Here is a 16,334-nt window from a genome sequence, read left to right on the forward strand (position 1 = left end):
AGAACCCCACCACCGCTGGGGACCCCCCCCACCCTGCCAGCCCCTCACCCGCGGGGCCGCGCAGACAGAGACGCGCCCAGGGGACCGAGCCCGCCGCTCCCACGCGTGTCCCCAGCGCGACCAGGCGCTTCCCCCCGCCGCGGGCCGGGGCGCGCCGGCAGAGCCCGCGGCGGGGGCGGCCCCTCGCCCGCTGCGCGCCCCGCGGAGCCCGGCTGCCCGGAGCCTTCTCCCTTAAAAAAAAAAACCCACGGAGGGGAGGGGCTGCTGCTTTTTTCCCCCATCCGCCGTTTCCGGTTTGCTGCCATATTCCTCTTTTTTTTTTTTTTTTTTTTTTTTTTTTTTTTTTTTTTTTTCCTCCCTTCTCTTTTTCCCCCTCCCCTTGGGTTCCCCCCCCTCCCGCCCTGGAGAAGGGGTGAGCGGGGGCGGGCGAGGCGGCAGCGCGGAGGCTCCGCGGCGCTGCGCGATGCTGCTGCCGGCGGCGCAGCCCTGAGCGCCCGGCCCGGTGCGGGCACCCGGCGGCGGCGGCGGCGGCGGCGGCGGGAGGGGGGGGCGGCGGCGGCCGCGCCCCCGGCGCGGAGACAAAGCCGGGGCCGAGCGCTGGAGGCGAGCGGCGGGGCCGGCGCAGGCGGGAGGTGAGCGGGCGGCGGTTGTAGGGCTGGCGGGGGATGCCCCGCTATGGGGCAGGGAGGGGGGTGTGGGGGGGATGCCCACTATCCGGTTGGGGGGGGGGGGGAGTTGCCCGGGGTCCGCCGGGACGGCGGGAGGGATGCTCGCAGTCGGGTGAACCGCTTGTGAGTCCGAACTGGGGACGCTGGCGGTTTGGCAAGGAGGCTGTGGGTCCAGCCCGAGGATGCCCAGGCTCCCGTGGGGCAGCCGTGGGTCCGGCAGTGGGGGGGGGGGGGGATGCCCGCAGCCCAGTGAGCTGGCTATGGGTCCCGACAGGGATGCTCTCGTTCTGGGTATGGGTTTCAGTGGGGCGGCTGTGGATCCAGCGGGGGATTGCCCGTGGTCTGGTGGGTCAGCTGTGGGTCGGGCTGGGGATGCCCGTGGTCTGGTGGGTCAGCTGTGGGTCCGGCTGGGGATGCCACTGTCTGGGGGGGCAGACATGGGCCCAGCTGGGGACACTGAGGGTCCGGCGCGGCGGCACCGCCTGCCTGCAACTCCCCTTTGTTGTGATCAGGGGCTGTGGGGGACCCCCGGGAGCGCAGGGCGGGGAGCGCGGGGCTGTATGTAGGCCAGGGCATGAAATATTCATCGCCCCCCTGCTTTGATGTCTCCTGATCCGCTTCCCTTGTCGTGTTTGCTCACTGGTAATTCTGGGGCTCGCGTCCAGTCTGGGTGGGCCTGGAGAGCCGTGGCCGGTGGGCTCCTCGCTGTGCCCCTCACTGGGGCTGGTCGGCTCCAGGCTGCTGGGGGGCTGCAGAGCCCCCCGGTTGCCCGATAAACGGCTTTATCCAGCCGGGAAGTTCCCCCCATCGCAGCCTGGGTGATCCGACCCCCGCGTGTGGCTGCGAGCGGTAGCACTGGCGTGTCCCCACCGTCTCTGTCACAGCCCTGGGTGCCACGGAAGAGCATTGTGGGTTTTGCCCTGAACCACACTGGGATCCGGATGGGCTTTTACCCCTGCTCGCTGCCCCGGGGGACGTGCAGGAGCTCAGGCAGGCTGTGCTGCACCCTGGTGCCGTTTGGGACGGGCATGGGGGGCAGCCTGCGGGGATGGGGCCCACAGCACCGGTCTGTGTGCGCTGGAGACAGGGGCTGGAGGGGGGTTGGCGGTTTGTAGCACTGGTCCTGGCACAATCCTGTCTGGTGCTGAGCATCGTCTCGGGGAGCTGCGCAGCCTCCTGCGAGACCCACTGGAAATGAGTAGGGATCTGCCCCAGCTCCCCGGGTTTTGCTGGCCCGGCACAGCGCGCTTCTCCCCGGGGCCCTTCCTCGCTCCGGCGGCTGCTGAGGTGGGCCGGGCTCAGCCCCCTGGCTTTGGGGCCAGGAGGTGACTCTGGTCCTGATCCCAACCCTGGTCCTGGTCCCAGTGCCATCGGTCAGCCGTAAAGGTCGTAGGTGGCAGGTTGTGCTACCCTGTGTGTGCCACTGGCTCGCCTGTCCGGGCTCCCGGGGAGCAGCGCAAAGGAAGGGACGTGATGGGACTGCTCAGTGCAGCTGGGGGGGTCCCCCAAGACTGGACCCACCGCCCCACAGCACGAGGAGCTGGGGGGCAGTGGAGGGTGCAGAGCCTGGGGGGTTCCTGGTGGGAGCTCCTGCCTGGGGCCGGCACTGCCTGCGCAGCGGGGACAGGGACAGGACAGCACGTACCCAGCAGTGCTGCACGCAAACTGAGCTGCGGGAAGGTGACAACAAAAGACTTGATTTTTTTTTTTTTCTTTTTTTTCTTCCTCCTGCCCGGCTGGTGCTCCCCCAAGGAGGAGGTGTACAGCAGGAGGGAGCTGGAGGGCTTTGTCACTCCTCTCAGCCCAGGAGATACCCGCTGCCAGCAGTGACTGGTGTGCCGGGCGGGGGGGGGGGGGAACCGAGCCATGACAAACCCTCCCAAGGACCAGCCGTTAATGGTGGGAAGCTGTTTGTCCCTGCCAGGCTTGGTGACCCCCCCTCAGCACCCGCTCAACAGGCGCCTGGGCCCCCGTGCAGCACATGTTGGTCAGACAAGGGTGGGGGGCTGGCGGGGCTCTCTGGAGAGCCGTGAGGCTGGGGACGTGCAGGGGGACATCAGCAATCTTGCACTTTAAAGCAGTATCGTTTTTGTTATTTCCTCTGCGGTGCTGCTCCCGACACCTTTGCAGCCAGAGGGGTGGATCCTGGGCTGCCCTGTGCTGTACCAGCTGTTCTGCACCACTTCATGCTGGCTCAGGATCCGGCCCATAGCAAAACCTTGGCCGATCCGGCATCTTCGAGACAAGGCTCATGTGGCTCCCTGGGGAGCCACGTCTCTGTAATCATTAGCCAGTTAGTGCTCGTTTGTCAGAGAAGGGCACCTTTGCTTGAAAGATCGAGGGTCAGTTCCCCAGTTTTGACCCAGGAGCAGCAGGGCAGAGGCTACTCCAAACACCTTGCCTTGATGGCTTTGCCAAAACACAGCCCGATGGATTTTTTTTTTTTTTTTTTTTTTTTTGGCAGACGGTGTTGTTGGCTGGCGCAGCAGCAGCTAAGGGAAGTCCAATGTTCCCTGTCTCGATCGTTAGTGGCCTTGCAGTGCTCCCTGTGTGATGGAGATGCCCTAATGATATCTCTGCCCTTTAATGACTTTGTGCCAGAGTGAGAGAAAATCATAGAGGGACCGCAGGGAGGCAGAAAGAGCCATTCCAGCCCCACGGCCGGGGAGCTGGGGGATGAGATGGAGAGAGCTGCAGTTTCTGATGACCGACCTACGCGGAGGCTTTGCTACAGAGGGAAGAGGGTCTTTTGCTGCCTTGGTGGCAGAGAGGGGACAGCAGCAGTCCTGAGGTGGGGATGGCCTTTAGCAGCGTGGGCAGCTCCTGCAAAGCAGCGTTGTTTTGCCAGGCTCACCGAGGTGAGGAGGGGATGGACCGTGGAGCTACCGTGCCTCCGAAATCCCGTCTGCCTCTCCCTGCTGCTGGTGCCAGGATCACACCTGGCCTTTGAAGTCATCACAGAGCTAAAACTTTTATCTAATGAGACCTGAAGGACTTGGTCCATAATCTCTCATATTAATGACCAGCAAATGCCTGTAACAACTTGAAAGAGAAAAGGTAGGAGCGAGCAAACATTCTGCGCCTCCTCCCCTCGTGTCTAAGGGTGGGGGGAAAACCCCCTGAACATCACTGGGACAAAGCGCTGTACTCCTGGCATCGCTGGGGGAAATTTGAAAGCCTATCTCAAGCGCTATTGTTTCCTGTGCTGCCTATTTTGCAGCTCGGTTTCCAACTTATTCCTTTATCTCTCGGAACAATTTCCCCTCGGAGCTCACTTCTGCAGCGCTCCGCATCTTGCCCCGGAGCCCGGAGCTGTGTCCCGTGTCCGTCCCACCGGCCCCGGCAGACGGCCCCGCGCTGCTCCGTGCGGGAGAGATCCCTTTAATCCCATGCCCGGAGAGCAGCTCGGACCTCAGGATGGAAATAACCATCCTTGCATGGCTGTTCCTGGGACAGTCGCTGTTTCCAGTTCAAACTCTTCTTTTTGCCTGCCTGTAGCTGCGGGTGGTGTGGACTGACTCCCCCCGGGGTTCGCGTCTTGCTGAAGTTTCCGCCCATCAGCAAAAAATGTGCAGTGTGTCGCGGGGCTATTTTAAAGTGGGCCTTTTCTGAGCGTAGCAATGCCTTTGGTCCTTCATCTTTTAAGTGGGCAGCAAGCTGTGAGATAGTCCACAAGCAAGCTGTGTGCTTAGGAGGGAAAAAAAAATTCTAACTAATTGGCTGAGCATGGCTCCATCAGCATGGGCTGCAGTTGGTGCTCGGGGGCACCCAGACCCCTGGCTTGGCCCCATGTTGGCATATGCGACCTTGGCCCTGGCTGCAGCAGGAACTGGTGCTGCTTTGCACATGCCTCTGCACACACATGCTTTGAAAATAAAGCCCTGAAACAGATTTCAGGAACAAATGTGGTTTGAACCTGGGCCAGGAACCAGGACCTGAAAATCTGCGTCTTGCACTGACTTCCCTGCAGGCTACAGATCTCCTGGCTGCCCTCACTGCGGAGCAGGGAGGCGTTGGGGAGGGCTGGGGGCTGCCAGGGCTGCGCGGGGCATGGGCCGCTGGGCAACGGGGGGGGATGGTTGTTGGTTTTAATTCCAATCTTAAAGAAATCTGCCCGAGCCTCTTGGCTCCAGGTGGCCTCAGTGGAGATGCAGCATCTGAAATAGCCGTAGGCTGGTGTGTGGGATCAGTGGGGTGGTCTGGAGGAATTTGGGGAACAGAACTGCCCGGGCATTTAAAGCAAAAAAATATAAAAAATGGGGCACGTGCGTAGCGAGCCTGCGCTCGCCTCGCAGCCAGGGAACCGGCGGAGGTTTGGGCGAGGGGTGCAGCCTGGCATGCGTGGGCCCCGCGCCTGGAGGGCACCGGGCTGGCTTTGGGGTGCGCAGCCAAGGGCGAGCAGCCTTGCCGGGTCAGCGCCTCTGCCCACGCGTGACGCGGGGACGCTTGTCACTCGGGCTGTGCTGCGCTTCCTTCCCCACGCCGCGAGTCTCGCAGGCTGGCCCTGAGCTTCCTGGCCCCGTCCCGTGCTTGACCTGTTGTGGTCTTGCTCCCGTGACCGTGAGGTTTCGGCTGGCCCCGAGCCCGCTCTGTTAAGGCTGGATGGATTGAGGAAAACCTGACTGTGGGCTGCAGAAATAGCTTCCACCCGACGTGGCTGCTCCCATCCTTCCCGACTGTGTTTGGCAATCTCTGCCACCAAAAACCGGCACAACGAGGGTAAAAGCTCACTGCTGCATTGCCCCCCCGCCCTGGGTGAGGTTAACGAGTCCAGCCCATCCCGAGCCACGTGCCCCCTTCCCGTGCCATGGGTTTGGGGGAGGCATGATGGGGTCAAGATCAGTGCTGCACTGATCCTCAAAGTGTCTCACCTTGGGGCACCCTTTAGCAGGAATTTGGGGTTGGAAGTGCAGCACTGTGTCTGTGTTTCACTGTTCCATCTTGCTTCCCCACCTGGTAAGGAACATTGTGTGCCTCAGTTTGTCCCGGGAGCACCTGAGAAGCTGCTGTCAGAGGTTAGTGAGTCTTTACACCGAGCGTGTGCCTCAGTTTCCCTCTTTCCCACCCCTCCTTCACTAGCCCCAGCTGTACTGCCCTGCACCATGCGCGCCCCACAGGCAAAGCTCTCCCTTAGGCAGGGCAAATATAATCTGATCTCCATGAAGCACCATCACCTTCCTCACCTGCTCAGCTACAGCCTCTCAGATAATGTTTTTGAGGGCTTTCTCCCCAGATTGTGGCCCAGCTGGGCACTGCTTTCCCTGGCCAAAACCAGCCCTTGCAGCTTGGTGGTTTTGTGATGACAGCGGTGTCGGGCAGTGCCATCCTGGGCTCTGGATGCTCCCGGGGTGGAAGTGTACGCTTGGTGACTTCTGGAAAGAAAAAAAAAAAAAAAAAAAAAAAAAAAAAGCCAAACCCCAAAACAAGCCAAACAAAACAAACAAACAAAAAAACCCAAACAAACAACAAAACACAAAAAGGCTGTCGGAGTTGCTCCCTTCTTGGCTGGGCTCTTTCCTTCCCCTGCCCATCGGGTGAGCGTTGGCCGGGCCCCGCTGTCTGGGGGAAGGGATGGGGAAGCCTCGGCGCGGCCGAGGGGGAGCTGCCGGTGAGCACCCTGCTGCACCAGGCAGGGAGGCTGTCGCGGGACAAGGGAGGGTGCAGAGGCAGCTGCAAAAGTCTCTGCGACCAGAATGAGTTTCATGCTCCGGCATCACGGGCAGATGAGTTTGGAAGTGTGTGGGGTGGAAAGGCTCAGGGTGCCGGGGCCGTGCGAGGAGAGCGGCAGGCGGGGGCAGCTGCCTGCCCACCCCGGCTGCCGGCCCGCGTGTGCAGCCGTGGGTGGGTGTGCACGCGCGTGTGTGTACATGCACTAATCTGAGCCCTTCTTGGTGCTCTGGGGACGGCGATAGCTCTTGTGCCGTGGTCTGGGTGGGCTGTGCTGAAGCCGCCACGAGCCACAGGTGATGGAAAGCAGAGATGTGCTTCAGCCCTTTGTCCCTTCATCCCATCCCCACGGGCTCTGCCCAAGGGTGATGAGGGGGGAAGCACCAGCCCCGGGGGGTTATTTTGGGTAGGAAGAGCAGCATGAGCAAGGGCTGGAGGGATGCCACGGGAGGGTACGAGGTCCACGCATGGCTCACCCCGTGGCACTGGCTGGTGTTGGCAGCTCAGGGCTGGACCCGCCTCACCCATCGCCCGTCTCCGCTCCCCAGCACCGCTGCAGCGAGCGGTGCAGGGCTGGGGGGGTGTGGAGCCCGGCTCTCCCCTCCAGGAGCAGCAGCGATAAAAGACACCAGCTCAGCGTTTTTCTTTGTTTTTCATCTGCTCGGGCTGTTTATAGCGAGCACTGTCTGGGGCTGCACCTCCCGGCCGGCTCCTCTCCCGGCAGCTCCGGTGGAGCTGCTGAGCATCCTGCACACCCTAGGAGCCGCCCGGGAATCTGACTCAGCTTTTTGGGTATGGAAATGCCATCCAGGCAGGGCTGGCTGATCTCCATTTGCCCCTGAAGACCCTCCCTGGTTGCTTCCTCTGACGCATCCTGAGCGAGTGGCTTTGTTTTGGTGGTGCAGATGGGAGTGGCTGTGGGGACCAGCATCTCTCACGGCTCTGCCACCAGCGAAGTCCAGGCTCCCTGGGCATGCCTCAGCGTGGGGTCCGGCGGTGCCGAGACCAGAGCCACAGTCCTGGGCTGTGCCCGCTGCTGCGGGAGCTGCTCCCGGTCCCATCCACACCCACAGAAGTGAAAGCAGGAGTTGAATGTGCGTTGCAGGAGGCTGGTCCTGATCACCCAGCCTGGGCCCGCAGCCACCCGCTGCCCCCATAGCATGTGTGCCTTAAGACTAGTGTCCCCACGGTTTCCCAGAGCACATGGCTGGTGTTGGGAATATGCCTCAGAGTCCCAAAGAAACCTGGGAAAATAAACCGATAATCAGCATAAATTTGCTGTGTGGGATCCTGCTTACTCCTTTGAAACTGTTCAGGGATGTGCAAAGTGGGAAATGTTGGAAATTGGTGATGGAAGACCCTTGGCCTCTGCTTGGTGTCTCCTTCATGCCCTCCCGTTGCTGTGAACCCCAGCACATGTTCTGCCAAGTCCCTGTGGCTCCTGGCCAGGAGTGGGGCGATGCCTGGCCCCACGGGGTTTGGGTGGGGGGTGCAAGTACCCTCCTTGCATTTTCCCTTGTTTACCAGTGAGTGTTTCAGTTCCTGTTCCATGTCAGGAGGGTTGCTGGGAGGTTTCCTGCCATGGGGGTCCTGCAGGACCCTTTTGCAGGGCCAGTGGGGCTGCAGCTCCAGCCCCCGAGGGCCGTCGGAGCCCTGGGGAGCTCCTCTCCTCCCTGGACTGGATGGGCTGGTTTCTCTGAAAGTGGAAATGTTTTAGCAGTGACGCCAACATGGCCAGGGGTGGTTGTAACTTGCCCAGATCCGGAACTTTTCTGTCTCCTGCGTGTTCCTTGCCCCCTTCCTCCCCCTGCCGTGGAGATTTGCCGCATGCCTGCGCTGCTGTCCTCGCCGGAGGCTGAAATTGCTGAGGTGCTGTGGGCACTGTCGGGTGCGGCAGCCCTTGAGCTGGGGCACGCACAGGTGGCAGCACCGTTTTGGCCGGATCTGAGCCACCCGTGAGTCACATCAGCCTCTTGCTGCTGCCTGCCCCTTCCCCGGGAGCCGGGCACTGGGCAGGATGGGTGCTGTGCCGTAGCCGTCCCCGGAGAGCACCCGGGGCAGATGTCCCCTTCCAGAAAGCAGAAGCAAACTCTGTTTCCTGGAGCCCAACGCTGGCCATGCTGGGAGAGGCGCTGCAGAAATGGGGAACAGAAATCTTCCTTCCTCCTCGAGAGGCCAGCTTGTGTCACCGCGTCTGTCACCCTCTCCAGCGGGGCCGGCCCCTCATCCCACTGCTTCGCCTGGAAGAGGATGGGAGCAGCGTTGATGCAATGGGGCTGTGGGAAGCTGGGGAATTAGGTGGGAGCATGTGGATGCCAGCATGCCCGGGGGCTAGTATTAAAGATGTACTTTGGGAGGGCACTGAACCCTCAGTGTTGAGCTAGAGGGCTGTTTTAGGGAAGCATCACCCCGTGGCTCTAGGCAGTCCCAGTGGCCGGGAGCTCTGGCTCCTAGTGCCAGTCTGGCTTGATATCGGTGCTCCCCGGCCCCGCGGGCACCCCTGCCCTTGGAAGCATTTCCTTTCTGTTTCCTTCTCCTGGACTTGGCAGGAGGAGAGCGATCCCTCATCACCTGCCTGGGAGAAGCCAGCTCCGGGTTAACGCAGGCTAAAAGCTGTGTGTGCCTTTGGAAAGCATTTGCTGGAGCTGGTTGGGCAATTCCTGGCTTTGGCTGGTGTCCCAGTGGGGATGCTGGAAGCGCAGGCTGAGTCGGGCTGGGAAGCACTGGTCGGCATCCCTGCTCCAACCCGGAGCAGCGCCAGCCAGGTCAGGCTGCACGGTGCCCAGCCGGCTTTGAGCATCTCCTGCTGGAGATCCCACTGCCCCTCCGGTCCCTGTTCCTATGCTGGACCACTCTTATGGTGAGAAGGCTTTGGGTTTTCCCATCCCTAATTGCCAGGATGCCCTTGCAATGCAGAAAGGGACGGGGGATGCAAGGTGCTCCCCTCTCCCCTGTGGCTCTTCTTTTCTCTGTGTGTGCAAGCAGCAGACTCAAGCTGGGTTTGCAGGACCTGTGTGTTTGTTCTCTCCTTGTCCCAAAGCTCTCCCAAAGCACTCATGCATGGATAATGGGAGGCTATGGGGGCTTCAGGAGCTTTCAGTCGACTTTCATTTCCTCCCTGATCACAAATGCTTCCCAGCAGCACCCTGAACCCTGGGGGAATCTCCTTTGGACCAGAGCATGGGGCTGGTGGAGCTGCGGGAACTCTGATTTTTGGGGTGGCTTTGTTCCTGCGTAGGGGTGGGAAGGGGTGATGGGGCTCCACTGGCTGCCCACACTTCCTTGCTGCAGCAGCAGCTCCCCATGCAGCTTCACAAGGGGCTGCAGCTCCCAGCACCCGGCACGACTCTGTGCGTGATGCCGGGGCAGTGGTGTGCCAGGAGGTCCCGCAAGCTCGGCTTGGTGGCGTGCAGGTCAGGAAAGGCAGCTGCCAGCTCCCTCCGGAGCCCTCCGCACTGCTCAGCGATGCACATTAAAATCTTGCTGCCTCGGTAGAAGCTTTGAGCGTGCAAAGCTCTGCCAGCTCCCAGGGACCGGGCGCGCGGGGCTGGGGGTGAGCATCGCCGTGGGTCAGCCCAGGCTGCCCGCATCCCCACGCCGGGGGATCTGAGGACGTGGCCCCATCGGTACCCAGGTCTGCTGCAGTGCAGGGATGGGGATGTGACATAACATGGCAATGGCCACCTTCCCTTCTCGCATCCCTTGGGGGAGAAAAAGGCTTAAAATGGAATGCTCAGTGGCTCGGCACCAGCAAGCACAACTTGCAGCACATCCTGCTCGCTCCCAGCAGCTGCTTGTGTTATTTCAGGGAGATAAGGCTCGTGACTTTTTCTTGCCAGCCTTACACAAGATGGTGTTTGTGGGGTGCCCGCTGTTGGGCTGCCCTTGCCCTCACTCGGCCTCGGGGTGCTGCAGGGGGCACTGCCCATCGGCCCGGCAAGCCAAAATCTGCCTGTCGAGGGGCCAGCCCCGCGATAGCGGGGAGAGCTCAACCTCCCTGCATGGCTCCCTGTGTGTGTCTTTGGTGTTTCCCGGTTTCATGGCCAGATAAACATCCAGAATGTGCTTTTGGGCTTCTCAGGGGTTTATTCTGGTCTTTTAAACTCCCTGTTTTGACATGTCTTTTCGGAGGCATTTTTCTTCACTCCCGACTGTGACTCCTCCATGCTCGCGGGGGATGAATTTGGATGGCTGGTTTAATTATCCTTTCCTCTTTTGTGACCCACTGGCCCCGGCTAGTTTGGGCTGTGGAGCTTTAATTAAGATGGTTTTAAATTTAATGGGAGTTGACAGGGTCAGATGGGAAGGGCTGGGACTTACATAGGTGGGGAGCGTGTAGCCGGGTCCCCACACAGCAGCCATGCTGCCCTCCCCTCTCCTCCGCCAGCGATTCCTTTCATCTGGGACGGTTTTCCATCAGTTGGGGAGGGATGAGGTGCTTTAACTCAGGTGCGTTCGACATGTAGTCACTGGGCAAAGTGGGGGTCCCAGGCAGGCATGGGGGGCACCTGCCCACACCTTCCCTGGTCCCCAGATTGGAGGTGGGAGATGAAGTGAGCATCTCTTCATCTCCTTCTGTTTGAGGAATCAGTGCAAGTGAGAAACGAGTGCCCTTGTGGAGGAGAAGGGCTGGAGGCGTGACCCAGGTGTGCCCTCGCTGCGTCAGCTGGGGAGAGAGAGGATCTGCAGCATCAAACCCTGGTTTGGGGGGCAGGTGGAGCAGTTCCCCCCTTCTCAGCAGCCCTTGGGAGTCATTGCAGCGGGGCTGGTCCCAGCCTGGCAGAGACGTGCCTCTGTGTTCCCCCCTTCTACTGAGCAAAGCCTGATGGCGCGGGGCAGGGGACAGGAATCATTTTTTCCATGGGGGACAGGGTGACCTGCTGTATTTGGGTGGCAGGAGGGGATGGTGGGGTGAGGCTTTCCCCAAAGCACCAGGGGCTGTGCTGCAGTTCGCTTACCCCCCAGCCGTGATGCTTGCCGTGGGAAAAGACAAAACTTCAGTAGCATCCCCTGGGATCAAGGGTGAAACTGCTGTGCGAGAGCATGTCCAGGGCTGCGTTTCCTACCAAAATGCAGGGAGGGAGCAGGGGTTGGTGCGGGCAGGGGGACAGGGTGTCGGCTGTTTGGGTACCACCTGGGTGCTGCCTGTGCAGGGGGACACAACGCACAGCCCAACGCCTTTTGGGTTTTGGCCGTCTGCCTGCCTCCAACCCGGGATCTGTGGTTTTAATGGCACACCCTGTTTGTCCTGCCCCGCAGGACCCCGATGCTGCTGGGAGGGGATGGCTGTGTGCAAAGCGGGATGGAGCAGGCCAGGGTGGGTTTGGGACCACCACTCTCTGCTCCTTCCCATCCCCAGTGCCTGCTGCCGGGGGCTGGGTGCCGCGAGGCTGCTTTGTCTCGCCCGCCGTCCCGCACGCTTCATTTTTCAGTCTGGCTTGAGACAGTTGCTGTTATTAATCTCGCTGGGGCTTTGTGAGCCAGGGACACGGCTCGGCTCCCTCCAGCAGTGGGTGGGTGCTGGTGCCCCGGCCCCTCACCCACCTCTCCTCCAGCACCCAGCCCATCTCATCTTCTGGAGGTGCCGCTCGGCACCCACCCAGCTCCTGAGCAGCCGCAGGGATGGAGCCTGTTTTGCCGGAGATGTGTCCCTCCCCAAGGCTTGGTGTCTGGTGTTGGGCCCCAGCCTGTTGTGGCATTTCTCAAGGTTTCTGCTTCTGCCCTGCAGAAGCTGTACTGCTGTGTTTTGTCTGCTCTCAATCAGTGCCTTTTGTTAGCGTCTTTGAAAAGATAAGATCGCTTCTCCCTTGCCGCCAGCCCTGCTATCAGCCTGGTGTTACCACGACCATTGTATCCTTGATCGAGCTGGGCACAGTGGAAAACAGCCAGAGCAGGACCTGTCGGAGAGCAGCAGTTCCCCTCGCTGTTGTCTTTCCAAGAGTACCTCTGCCACGGGGAGGTAGGGCAGAGGATTGAGCCTTCTCCTGCATCCCAACTTGCCAGTTCATTTTGCGGGGGGAGAACCCCTGGGGACGCGGGTCAGAGGAGCGGGGATGCTGGGCAGGTCGAGCGGCATTTCCAGCGCCGGCGGGGAAGGATGGGGACGCCACTGCCCCGTGTGCCATGATTTGATCCGACCTGAGTTGTGCAGCTGAGTGTGCTTCATTTTTAATTGCTTTCGGAGAGGGGAGGGTGGGGGTGGCCTCTTGCTGGGGCTCTCTCCTTGCAGCACCCTCTGCCCTGGGCAGGGTGTGTGGCTGGGCTCAGCCCTGGCACTCTCTCCTCTGGCTGCAGCTCAGCCCAGCCGCTGTCTGGGGGGGCCAGGGAGACCTTGAATGCAGAACCCAACAGCACACGGGGATGGCAGCGCTGGAGGGTGCCCAAGCCCAGCCATGGCTGTGCTGGCAGTGTGCTGGCTGGGATCGCAGCTCTGCTACAGAGCAGAAAGCAGGGCTGTGCCAGGCTGCTGCTGGAGCAGCCGCTGTCAGCCACCAAACACCCAAACCTGGGAGCGGGAGGGATGCAGGTGCATCCATCTGCCTGGCAGCTGCACGGGAACCAGTCCCTTCCCTGTCGGAGGACCTTACACCTTGCCACCCCAGCACGTGGGTGACCCCAGGCTGAGGAGTATTTGGGTTTCCCTGATGGCTTTTTTGGTCCTATTTTGTATAAACACGGCCAGGGCCTTGCAGCGTGTGCACGGGAGCCCAAGTGACACAGCGTGCACGGGCGGTGGGGACACGGGCACCGCGTGCGTACGCGGAGCAGCCTTATTTGTATGTGCTGCAGCCCGGAGTTGAGACTGCAGTTTCCCCCACCTTCCATCCCGCTGTGCAATTAGTGCCAGCGAGTATTAGTCAAGTACAAATTACAAACCATTCAAAGTCTTAAAAAGCTGTCAATCAACTGCTGCTTATTATCCTAATCAAATGCACTAAAAATAGTGACAAAACTTATTACCAGGGGGAAGGGGAGGCCATCAAAACAAACCTGTGGTGCGGCACACCCTCTGCGCAGCACCCACTGCCCCAGGCACCCACCCAGTGAGAGGGACACGGCGGCCGCCCGGCGTTCCGCTGACCCCACGGAGGTTTGCTGGGTGGTTTCCACCATCACGCTGTGGCATTTGCAACATAACAAGCCTGGTGTGCGTGCCGTGGGGCTGCGTGCTGTGATCCGGGTGATGCACGGGCTGAGCAGGTCGGGTCGGGGCAGAGGAGGCTGCGACGGCAGCCGGCGGTGCTGGGGGAGCAGCAGCTCCTTCTCCTCTCCTGTGTCCCTGTATGAGCCCTCTCCTCCCTACCCATTTGCGGCTGAAGGCCCTTGCGTGAAGGCAGGAGACCACGGTTGGTCTCATTCCCAGGCTTGCGGCAGCAAAAACCTGCTCACCCTGTCCCCATCCATCTGGGATGTTCCCCCTGGATGAGATGTGGAACCTGGGCTCCAGCCGGGACAGGAGCCTGTTGGGATGTTGCTGGGGGTGCTGTGGGGGCTCAATCCACCCTGTGCTGGGCAGGCAGGAGCCTCAGGGACAACTGAACCTTCTGCCCAGCACCGGGTGAGCAGGGCTGGCTGGAGTGAGATTTCTTTGCCAGTATGAGGGAGGGGAGAAGGGGCAGTTCCTGCAGGATCTAGGGGCTAGGAGCAGGTGGCAGAGCCAGGCAAGTGACTGTTCTGGCTCTGTGGGATCCTCCCTTGCTCTGTTTTCAACCCAAAGCTGTGCTCTGAGCCACTGCTGCTGACAAGTGTCATCACGCACACTTATGACAGGAAACTGTCCTTTTTGAAAATTTGGCTAAAACATGCTTTTCTGGCTGCATCAGGGCTTGAGCAGCACAAGGTGCTCCCAGTCCTTGTGCATGGTTCATGCCCGCAGCACATCTGTGCTGTTGGGGAGGGACAAGGTGACTCTTATCCCAGGGGACAAGGTCTCTGGTTGGTGGCCGACCCCGTCTGCCACTGGTCCTGGCCATCCGGAGATGGAGCATCAGAGCTGGAAACGCTGCTGTGTCCAGAGGATCTGGCTCCACTTTTCCCCAAAAAAACCCCTCGGTGGGCTGTGGGTGCCTGCGCTCCCCTCTCACCCTGCAGCATCGCTCAGGGTGGCTCTGGCCACCTCCTCTCCCGTCCCTGGGTGGGTTTGATGAAGTGGAGCAGAGAATTGTCCCCTCTTCACCCATGAGAGATCAGAGCGAAAGGCTGTGAGCTGCCGGCCCCACGATGGGGGGGGGGGGGGGGATGGCGAGGAGGAGAAGGAGGAGGAGGAAGGCAGCAGCAGCCCTGGGCACTGGACCATGGCACGGGGGGAGAGGGTGGCGGGGCGCGGGGATGGCGGTGGCTGCTGCGGGTGCTGACGTCCCCCTCTGTCTCGCAGGCTGCGGCGGGAGCTGAGCTGACTTCACCGCGGTCCCTCCCCACCCCGCAGTGAGGCTGTAGCCGGAAAGCACTGGTAAGGCATCTCCGACGGCCCCAGGGAGGGGGGACCAGGCTGCTTTGCTGAATGAACCCACCCGGGAAAAGGGAAACCCTCCCACCCCCCTGGGAAAGTTCAGATGTGGGGTACCAGGTGCTCTGCAACAGCTGGATCTGGCCCTTGAACACCCGTGGGTGGGTAGGGTGCAAGGGCAGAATGCAGAGCCCTCCCTTCATCCTGCCCACCCCCCCCGGGTGCTCCCCCGCGGCGTGGCCGGCCCGCGGGGGGGGGCAGAGCTGAGGCCTCGCAGCCCAGCGCCGCGGTGGTTTGCGATTTGCCGCCGGCGCTGACCCCGGGGAGCGGAAAGCAGGGGAGTCCCTGCAGGCAGCGACGTGCGCGGGGCGCTGATCCCCCCCGCAGGAAAGCTGCCTCCCACCGCCACGCCGCCTCGCCTCGCCCCACGCGGAGGCGAGCCCCGGCAGCGCTGGCCGCGCTCCAGCCGCCGGGGAAGCCCTGCCGAGAGCCGAGGCACCGGCTGGGACGGGGAGCGGTGCTGAGCCCCCCCCCCCCAGCCCAGCGCTGTCGGCTGCGAAAAGCACGGGAGCAGGGAGATCCACTGCTGGGCAGCAGCCAGGCTGCCCGGGCTGGATGCTGGTGGCTCTGAGCAGCACGCCTGCAGCCTGTTACACCTAGAAATACCGTACGTTAGACGTAAATACAGCGTAGCTGCTGGCGGTGGGTATTTTTTTGCAATCTGGCCACTGTGATGCTGTCCCACAGCTCCCAGTGACGCTGCCGGGCAGTGGTTTCACCTCTTCCTTCTCTGCCCCTTTGCTCCAGGATGGTTTCATCGCCCTCTCTGCCAGAGGCGGGGGGGGTGGGGTTCCTCTTGCTGGCCTCTCTTCCCCCAGGGACCTGAGTGCACAGCACATTTCTGCCATCATTAATAACTCCTCTGCAAGGCTCTTGCACAACCCCCTGCATCCTCGTGGGGGAATTTGCACCCTTTCCTTGCTGGCTGCCAAGGTGGGGTGGCAGGGGATTTCTCACTCTTCTCCCTGGGGGCAGGTGGGGAACGTGACCCCCGAGGGTGGCTACAGAGCTAAAGCTGCATGGTCATGTTGTCTGAGTTACCTGGGGCTCGGAGTGGGGATGGTGCAAGGTCGCCAGTTTTGGGGTTACCAGCTTACATTTTGCACTAGCCAAATCAAAGCAAGTGTGTGCAGGTGTTTAGGTGCAAAGGTTTTTGCAACAGGAGAGCTTGGAGGGGGACTTGCTGCTCTGGAGCCCCTTCCTCAGAGGACCTCAGGCTTGTGCCTCCTCCTCCTCCACTCCTGTCTTCAGCTCCTGCAGGCAAAGCCCTGATGGCTGGATCAGGCCCCGTCAGAGCAGCACATCCCGGTGACCAGCAAAGCCCTTGCCAAGGTTAGCACCCAGGCACAAGCTGGGAGCTTGCGATGTATACTGGAGAGCTCTCCCTCCCCAAAACCACTGCACAAGGAGGGATAGACTCACAGCCCACGCTGTCCCTGGCCAGGACATGCCTGGAAGATGCACATCCTGTGCCCACAGGCTAATGGGTGTGA

At 61.3% G+C, this 16,334-nt stretch overlaps 1 protein-coding gene across 4 annotated transcripts in view; it reads left to right on the forward strand.

The window, feature by feature from the left end:
• The first annotated feature begins 377 nt into the window (after nt 1-377).
• Nucleotides 378-16,334, forward strand: part of SRC (SRC proto-oncogene, non-receptor tyrosine kinase) — a 30,309-nt gene continuing 14,352 nt past the window's right edge. Inside the window, exons 1-2 of one of the 4 annotated variants that reach the window (XM_042801077.1) lie at nt 378-632; nt 14,710-14,784. The gene's annotated coding sequence lies outside the window, so the exon portion shown is untranslated. Of the gene's footprint in view, nt 633-3,658; nt 3,726-14,518; nt 14,537-14,709; nt 14,785-16,334 lie in introns of those variants that run through there. The other 3 variants (XM_042801081.1, XM_042801078.1, XM_042801080.1) reach the window with 3 other exon arrangements.

Source organism: Tyto alba, unplaced genomic scaffold (genome assembly GCF_018691265.1).
Source record: "Tyto alba isolate M040663 unplaced genomic scaffold, T.alba_DEE_v4.0 Super-Scaffold_33, whole genome shotgun sequence".
NCBI classification, from domain to species: domain Eukaryota; kingdom Metazoa; phylum Chordata; class Aves; order Strigiformes; family Tytonidae; genus Tyto; species Tyto alba.